Raw genomic sequence first — 8,975 nt, 5'->3', positions numbered from 1 at the left:
TCTCTATTTATATTAATAGCTTGGGTGATAATGTGGAGGAAGCTACCTTACATTTTTATGCGGATGATACTGTGATGTATTGTGCAGGAACCTCAGTTAAGGAGGCTGTTGTTAAATTACAGACTGTTTTTAACACTGTTCAGACTCAGCTCTCAGCGCTTAAGCTTCTTTTAAATGTGGATAAAACCAAGTTAATGCTCTTTTCAAAAGCTAAAAAGTCACCAGAGCCTGTTTTAGATATTGTAACCATGCAAGGAAAAAAACTTGAAGTGGTAACCTCTTACAAATACCTTGGTATCTGGCTTGATGACTGTCTTTCTTTTAAACTGCATGTAAATAACCTGCTTAAAAAACTGAGGGTTAGGCTAGGTTTTTTTTATAGAAACAAGTCCTGTTTCTCTCTTGAGGCCAGGAAAAGGCTAGTCACTGTGACCTTTTTACCTGTGCTGGACTATGGTGATCTATTTTATATGAATGCGCCGGCCAATTACCTCACCAAGATAGATGCCGCCTATCATAGTGCACTAAGGTTTGTGACAGACTGTAAGACTTTGACTCATCATTGTACCCTGTATACAAGGGCAGGGTTGCTTTCACTTACTGTACGGCGGCTAAATCACTGGTATCTTTTTATTTATAAAGCAATGTTAGGGAAACTTCCGTCTTACATCTGTTCCCTGATCTCACAGCGTACTTGTAAATGGCTACTGCCTGAGATCTAAAGCTGTGGTTGTATTACATGTGCCAACTGCTAGGACTGTATTAGGAAATACAGCTTTTAGATGCGCAGCGCCGCTAGCATGGAACAGTCTACAAAAGGAATGGAAGCTAAGCGGTTTGATTCCATTTCATGTTTTTAAAGCTAGGATAGACGCTATACAATCAGAAAATATTGGTGTCTGTAAATGCTACTAGTATACAAACTGTAGTATCATATAATGTCCTTTGTTTTCTGTCATGTTTGTATTAATGTTTGGAACTAATTGCAGCAGGTCACCATTGTAAAAGAGGTCTATGCTCTCAATGGGTTTTATCTGTATAAATAAAGGTTTTGAATTGAATTGAATTGAGTAATGTATCATTTATTTAATTAATTTTTGTATTGGTTTTTCAGTTGAATTATACGTGCACGGTAATCAACAGTTAAAAAGATACTGTTCAAATTATTATTTGTTTTAAAGTTCAATAAATGGATGTTTTCAAAGTCAATGAATAATCGTATTTAATAATCATGATTTTAATTATTGACCAACATAATCTTGATTATTGCCATAATCGAGCAGTGTGTGTGTGTGTGTGTGTGTGTGTGTGTGTGTGTGTGTGTGTGTGTGTGTGTGTGTGTGTGTGTGTGTGTGTGTGTGTGTGTGTGTGTGTGTGTGTGTGTGTGTGTGTGTGTGTGTGTGTGTGTGTGTGTGTGTGTGTGTGTGTGTGTGTGTGTGTGTGTGTGTGTGTGTGTGTGTGTGTGTGTGTGTGTGTGTGTGTTTTGTTATGGAAATCTAAAAACCCCAATACTGTAGAGTACAAGTCAAAGTGATCAAATCAAATAAATGGTGAATCAGACAGAGTTGTCTTTCTGGTGATGTTTATTCGAGGCCTCAAACAAACATCAGATACAATAAAAATATAGACACAGGTCTCACAGAGTATAGGATAGTCTGCGCGAGTGTGCGCAGTTCAATATGGTAACAAAGCTTATATTGAGGAAAGGGTGGGAAGGTCAGAAATCTGTCTTCACACGGTCACATTGTTATTAGACACATGTCCTTGAGCTGTAGATCTCAGGAAAGGCAAGTTCTCCTGTGACTATGTGTGAGTCTTTCATAATAGCAGCTGTGGCCTTGAAGTAGAGTAACAAGAGGCAAACAGCACATCTAACCAAATGAGAAGCATTTGGTTACTTTGAACATATAAGGAATATAATAAAAATGTCCACTACATTCTCCCCTTTTGATCATACTTGATCAATAAAAAAAACAAATGACAGGATAGACTGATATAACACATCAATGAATACCCTCCATCACTGGTTTAAGTAAACACATCACAAATATATCATAGAAAACTGGCTGTTTTTGTGGAGGACAGACTCCAATATAATGTAAGCATAAGAGGAGAGTACACTCGATTCACATGATTATATTGATTATATTGTAGTGTCGGAATCAGACTTCTGATTCTAGCTGGTCTATCTCACTGTGGCGCAAAGGATTGTCTTGTAATGGAATAGCAGTATACTGAACGAAAGCTAAAGATACCAGGCTGGAAAAGCCTTTCTTCAGTATTGGGATAATCAAACAGGTACAACTGATTAATAGGCCGAAAATGATCGTCAGGGGTGTAACTATCCTAGCCAGCCATCCTTGCCACCCCCCCGATGTAAGCCAGGCCCACCAGTCCCAGCCACCTGCGTTGGATATGTCATCCACTTTCATGTCGGCTAACAGGTTGTTAAGATGCAGCACGGTGTCAGTGATGTTCTTGGTGGCGTCGGGAATGTAAGTGCAACAGGAGTCACCGATCACATGACACAGGCCACCCTTTGAGGCGAACAAAAGGTCAAGAGCAAATTGGTGCTGCATGAGCATATTCCTAGAGGCTATTATGAATGGGGCATGACCTGGAAGCCTTGCGTCGTCTCGTAAGTGAGGTTCTCTAGTTGAACATGTAAGGTATCTATGTTATGGGCATTGTTTACTGTACCCCACCATGGGAACAGGCCGCCAAAGAATTTAGCTCCAGTGGACGTCAGCTCTCTTTTTACCTTGTGGTGGTCGGGGTGTTGGAACTCTGGGTAATGATGTGTCGTGTACATTAAGGACGTGAGGACCGTGACTGCTGGATTCAAATCCACTAGAGTGCATGTACCTATCCAGAGGGGAGCCAGAACTTGATAGAGCTTGTCGCCGCACAACCAACCGTAATCTTGTGGCGAACTAAACCCCACATCACTGGGCCAGCCAGTTGGAGGGAAATATGGTTAACATCAGGGAATACTACGTTAGAAAGGATTCTTCCAGGGACACTGAATATGCAATACGAGATATTGTAAACACCGTAACTGCACTGTGCTATCTTCCCCATCCCTTAGAGCAGTGGTTCTCAAAGTGTGGGGCGCGCCCCCCCTGGGGGGCGCAGAGGCATGCCAGGGGGGGCGCGAGAGACCAGGAGGAAAAATGGTTATATATAAAAAAAAAAAAAAATCATAATTAAAAAAATTATTGATTCGAAAATAATATGATACAGTACTATTACGTCTGGGTCTCTGTGTTTCATTAAAGCTCGGCTCTGTGTGTGTGGAACGAGCCATTTTGTGTGCGCGAGAGAGAGAGAGAGAAGAGAGCGCACCGGTACCGGAGATCGTTGTTCTTAGCTTCTGGTGCTAGCGAGCTACGCTAACGGATATAAGGAGTTTTTTCAACAACAAAGTGGAGGAGAGTCCTCTCCTGTCAGACTGAGAGACTCAGTGAACTAAAGGACTCTCTCATTGTTATCTCAGTGGGTCTCAAACGTTTTGGTCACCATTAATGTAAACAATTATTTCCAAGGCACACATTTATATGATCATTATCGTTATAAAAAAATAAGAGAATAAATGAAAAACAGGTATGAAATACTATATGACCTTAAAAAAAGAATAAAGTTTAAAAGGGTGATTTGTAAAATATCCATTAAAAAAAAGTAAATCTGTTTACAGTTCCGTTTCATCTGGGTGTTGAGAGAGGTATCCATAGATCTCTTCATTTTGCTCTCAATGTGTCCACACACCACCTATAAAAATAGCTCGTTACCCCTGCTTACACCTATATGCCGTGAGCTGATTATCGAGCCTTCGTTGTAACAGTTGCGGGAACACTGTGTATGTGCGTGTGGAGAGTGTTGCAGTAGAAAATTCCACTGTAGCGACCGGTACATTAATGGGAAACCCTAAATGTTTGAGCACCCTCTATGAAATGTCAAGCTACCCAACAGCACCCCTAAAAGAAGTCTCTGGCGCCGCCACTGAGCCTGACTATGTGTGTTGGGGGGGCCCGACTTTTTTTTTTTCTCCAAAGGGGGGGCCTGACAGAAAAAGTTTGAGAACCACTGCCTTAGAGTAATGTTACCAATCCCTGTCTTGACCAGCCCCTCTGCCCATGTGGTTCGCCCTGCTCTCCCCATGTACCTCTTAGATATCTCGATTTTGGCTGACATGCTGTGTGCTGACCATGGATACATAAAAGATAGGACTAGTCCTAACACAACTATCATATATGCAGAGGAACCATTTTATGATTGTCCAGGCTCTCCAGTAGTATCAACATTGCTCACGGTTGCGTTGTCGCCTTTCCAGGCGAGCCGTCGTCACGAGGTGGGAATGCTCCATGGGGTGTGTGTGTGTATTCCCTCGGTCGATTTTGTGACAGACTTCGCACACTGATAACACAAACGAGGAACCAGAGGCATATGGAACCGCTCAGCTGGCACTCGCTCGTGATACCTTGTGTGTAGTGTGTTTTAGTGTATGTAGTGCAAGTGTGGTGCAAGTTGGTGATTAGGACACATCACTTGTTGTCATCTACTTTTGTTGGTGACTAGGACACATCACTTGTTGTCATCTACTTTTGTTGGTGACTAGGACACATCACTTGTTGTCATCTACTTTTGTTGGTGACTAGGACACATCACTTGTTGTCATCTACTTTTGTTGGTGACTAGGACACATCACTTGTTGTCATCTACTTTTGTTGGTGACTAGGACACATCACTTGTTGTCTTCTGCTTCTACCGTTTCTCCTTTCCTGTGACTACGACCTTGCAGTGGCTGGCGTGGACCCACGTAGCTCTCTCTCGGCGACCTTGACCGCTGTCTGGTTGACCAGACGCAGGTAGGGGCCAACGATTGGATTTCCAGCTCTTTCTCCGGAAATCCTTGACCAGCACGAAGTCGCCGGGTTGGAGATGGTTAAGTGGACCAGTGGCAGTCGCTAAAGTGGATGACAGGTTAACATACAACATAGCAACATAGCATCCTCACACAAAGTTGTGGAGGGAAGAGGACATCCTGGAGCCTTGAGTCCAATCTGTGGAGGAGCCCCAAAAAGGATTTCAAATGGCTGAGTTGGCTCCGTGTTCGTTCCCACATCCTCATGTACATCAGCACAATGGGCAGAGCTTGTGTCCATGACAGACCTGTGTCTGCACAGCATTTTGCTAGTTTGTTTTTGATTGTGCCGTTCCCTCTTTAGCAAAATGTGAACCGTTGTTCTAATTTAAGATGCTCTCTGATGGGCTAAACTCAATTAAAGGTGCTCAAATGAATTTTGCTTAATGCAAATTAGGCATGCTTCACCCCCCTTGTGAACCACTCCTGATTTATAGCCTCTAACATCCCCCCTTTTGACACATTGTCCAACCCATGTGTCAAAAACAGCCCCAGCAGCCTTCCACCGAGCCTTCTCAACTGGTGTAGCTAGCTGCTGAAGTGACAACATGTTGTCAGTGAAGGAGGAGACAGGGATTCTAACAAATGAGTGTAAGGTGCGTGAGGTGCGAGAGGAATCAGACTCTTCCTTTGCGGCTGAGTCAGCAGGTAAATTAGCAGACCCAATTTCTTAGGGAAACTGGGTCTGTACTGCTTGCAGAAATTGTCTACACTTCCAAATAGCCACAAAATCGTGCACTACCCCAAAAGCATAGCGTGAGTCAGCGTAAATAGTCACGGTTTTGCCTTCTGCAAACGTGCAGGCTTCAGTTAGTGCGATGAGCTCTGCTGCTTGTTATGAGAGGTGACATGGGATTGGTCCGGAACGGAATACAGCAGAATCTGAAACAACAGAAAAACACCCCACCCGATTAGTGCCCCCTTGGTCGCGAGAGGCAGACCCATCAACATACAAAATGAGGTCAGCGTTGGTCAGAGGAACGTCTTTTAAGTCCGGTCTAGGTGTGCACACAGTCGTGTTCATCACCTTCAGGCAAAGGTCAATAAGAGGGTTCTTACACCTTTTCCAAAATCAAATTCAAGCACTTTTCAAGCATCTTACAGCTGTTGTAAATTACATATTTATATGCACATACTCAAATGATTATTTCCCTTACTCACATTAACTCAGATGTTCTTTATGCTATAAACAACCAAATGTGTGTTTCGTGATAGCATTCTACACGAGGATGAAAAATTGAAGAAAAGAAAACTAAGTTTAATATTAATATCAAAATGAGTGATCTGTACATCTAAAAACCCAATTCAAGCGACCTTTCACCTCCACTTAATTAAATGCACTGGTTGCAAGATAACAAATGTGAGTTAATTGATTTTAGATAAACAGTTTAAGTTGCAACATTAATTTATAAGTTGTGTTGACGTAATAATGTTGGTAATTACATCAACTTAATTGTGTCATTTGAACTCTGATTTCTGCATTAATTGACTTCACCCTAAATTCAAGTTGAGGTATTGTAATGCAATTGGCTTGATAACTTAATTGTTCTACACCTTGAGTTAAGGATTTCAAGTCCACTCCCACTTAAGATGCCTGGACAAGTTCCCACAGTTAAGACAAATAGAAATATACAAAGGACATTTTAAGGTGAGTGTCATCTTTTGTCATTCAAATACAACTTGAAATTCAAACTCTCCTGATTGAAACATCATGTGTTGAAATAACCAACTGCAGTTCAAAAATAAAAAGTGAATTGCCTAATATTTTTGTTGTGGAATCAATTAATTTCTTTCTTTAAAGGAAAAAACATGAATAAGCTAAGAGAAAAACCCGATTGAATACAATATTATTTGGAGCAACTTAATTTATAAATGGCTGTCAACTTAAAAACATCTGTCCATGTTCAACATGTGGTAATTAAGTATACACAACTTAAGATTACATTTAAATCATACGGTAAACCAAGTTGGAACTTTTGGAGTAATCAACTTAAAAACTTGTGTTTATGCTACCAATTATTAAGTAAGTGGTAATTGAAAACACCTGATTGTAGAGGAGACGCCTTCTCCCCTAACTCAAATAACTTTGTTGCTTTAACAACATTTCATTAGAAGTTGTCTTAACTCAATAACCATCGATGCAACCTATTGCCTTGATTTTCTTTGTTAAGCCAAGCATTTGTTTTTAGAGTGTCCGTAGACTGGGCCTCCCATATAACCTGGCTGAGCTGATATAAAAACAATCAGCCAAATAACTTCTCAAAACATCATTGATTACTATTTTTTGAGGTACTTTTAGGTTGGCAGTGAACATAAGTCAGAGGTACATGGTGTACTTTTCCTCCACTACATGTATTTAATACCTTTAGTTACTTCATAGATGAATTATGTGAAATCTAATCAAGTGTTGAATCAGACTTTAGTTCCACCTGGAGTAAATCCACCAGCTACCCTGCAGTACACAAAGTCATTCAAACTAGCTGCACCTTTACCAGCTTTGAGAACACTTTCATGATCAATCATTATAAAACATATTATATATTATTCTGAAATGGACCAATCTGCACAATGAATACTTTTACCCTATTATATTTTGATAATACTTTTCTACTTCTTCTTGAGGAACATTTTGAATGCAGGACTTTTACTGTACCACTCTGGTACTTCTACTTTTACTCAAGTAAAAGATCTGAGTACTTATTCCACCTCTCTTGAAATGACCTGACCTAAAAATGTAACTGTTCTTTGTACATATTGGAGTTTAGACAAACTAGCCTTCTGGCCTTCGGCAACCTTGTACACAATGCCTGGTTGTACACAGTAGCCTTGACACAAACGTGTGAATGTGTAAGGTTTACCCTTATATTCAAATGTGAACAAAATTGACTGTCTTTGTGTACAGGAACACTGAAAAATGCATTTGAGAGATCTTATGACAGTAAAAAAATATGCTGCAAAGGCTGGAACTTTTGGAGTAATCAGATAAGCGACTTGGGACGAGCGGGCATAGCTGCATAGCATTTACAGCTGTAAATCCTGGACAAATCTCCACTCGTCAGGAGGTTTTGTCTCTGATCTTTTTGACAGGAAACACTGGAGTGCGTACCGGAATCGTTACACGGAATAATGACCCCTTGTTTAAACAGAGAGGTAAACACTGACCGAATGCCATCAACAGCTTCACGTTTCAATGGGTACGGGGGTTGATTTGAACGGAACGTGGACATTAAACATACGTCATATCTGTGAGCTGCCCAGAGTGAGTATGGCCCATCTGAAAGCGCGGCAGGAAGCTCAGAGATATGAGAATTACCTCATCATCCTCAACCAACAGCAATGTGCGTAGAACGGCTACGTTTGTGCACATTTTCATCTTATACATGTCACCTGACATATAGTACATAACATATTCTGTGTGTGTAGATGTCCAATCAGTGACTGACTCCAAATCTTTAACGATTAGACCCAAATCCCTCTATCTATCAGTGGGCCCCCTGGCTAGTGAAATGTGTGGACCGCCCCTGGGATTTGACACAGTTTGTGTTGTGTGGGTGTGAGTGCAACAGGAACCAGCTGCGCAGCGAACTCCAAGCATAGTTTTAAGCATGAGCTCATCATTCACACATTCTAACAGAAAACTCTCATCATTCCCGGTCAGGGAACCACATTTACACGGATTAACAATATTAACAACGTTAGCACGTATAATGCAAATGAGAAGCCTCCATGAACACAGCAGGTGGAAAAACACGTTGATCAGTCAAACGCAACAACGCCTGAGAATCAGGATATGTCAGCAGCCATTTAATACACATCCACACAGTTCTTTATCATCAAATGCCAGTTTTTGAACCATCGTAGGAGATGGCTGCCGGACTTTAAAACCCTCATTTGTTGAAAAATTAGGTCTAAGCCGAACCGGAGTTTCAGATCTCTGCCCAGTAAATTTATTAGGCAGACGAAGGATAAAAGAAACTGTTTTTTACTGATGTGGGAAATGGATTGACTGTCATCACCGTTATCTCCACTCTGAAGTGATACAAAAACTTCTCCT

The sequence above is a fragment of the Gymnodraco acuticeps genome, unplaced genomic scaffold (genome assembly GCF_902827175.1).
Source record: "Gymnodraco acuticeps unplaced genomic scaffold, fGymAcu1.1, whole genome shotgun sequence".
In the NCBI taxonomy this organism is placed as follows: Eukaryota; Metazoa; Chordata; class Actinopteri; order Perciformes; family Bathydraconidae; genus Gymnodraco; species Gymnodraco acuticeps.
This window is presented reverse-complemented; position numbering follows the sequence as displayed.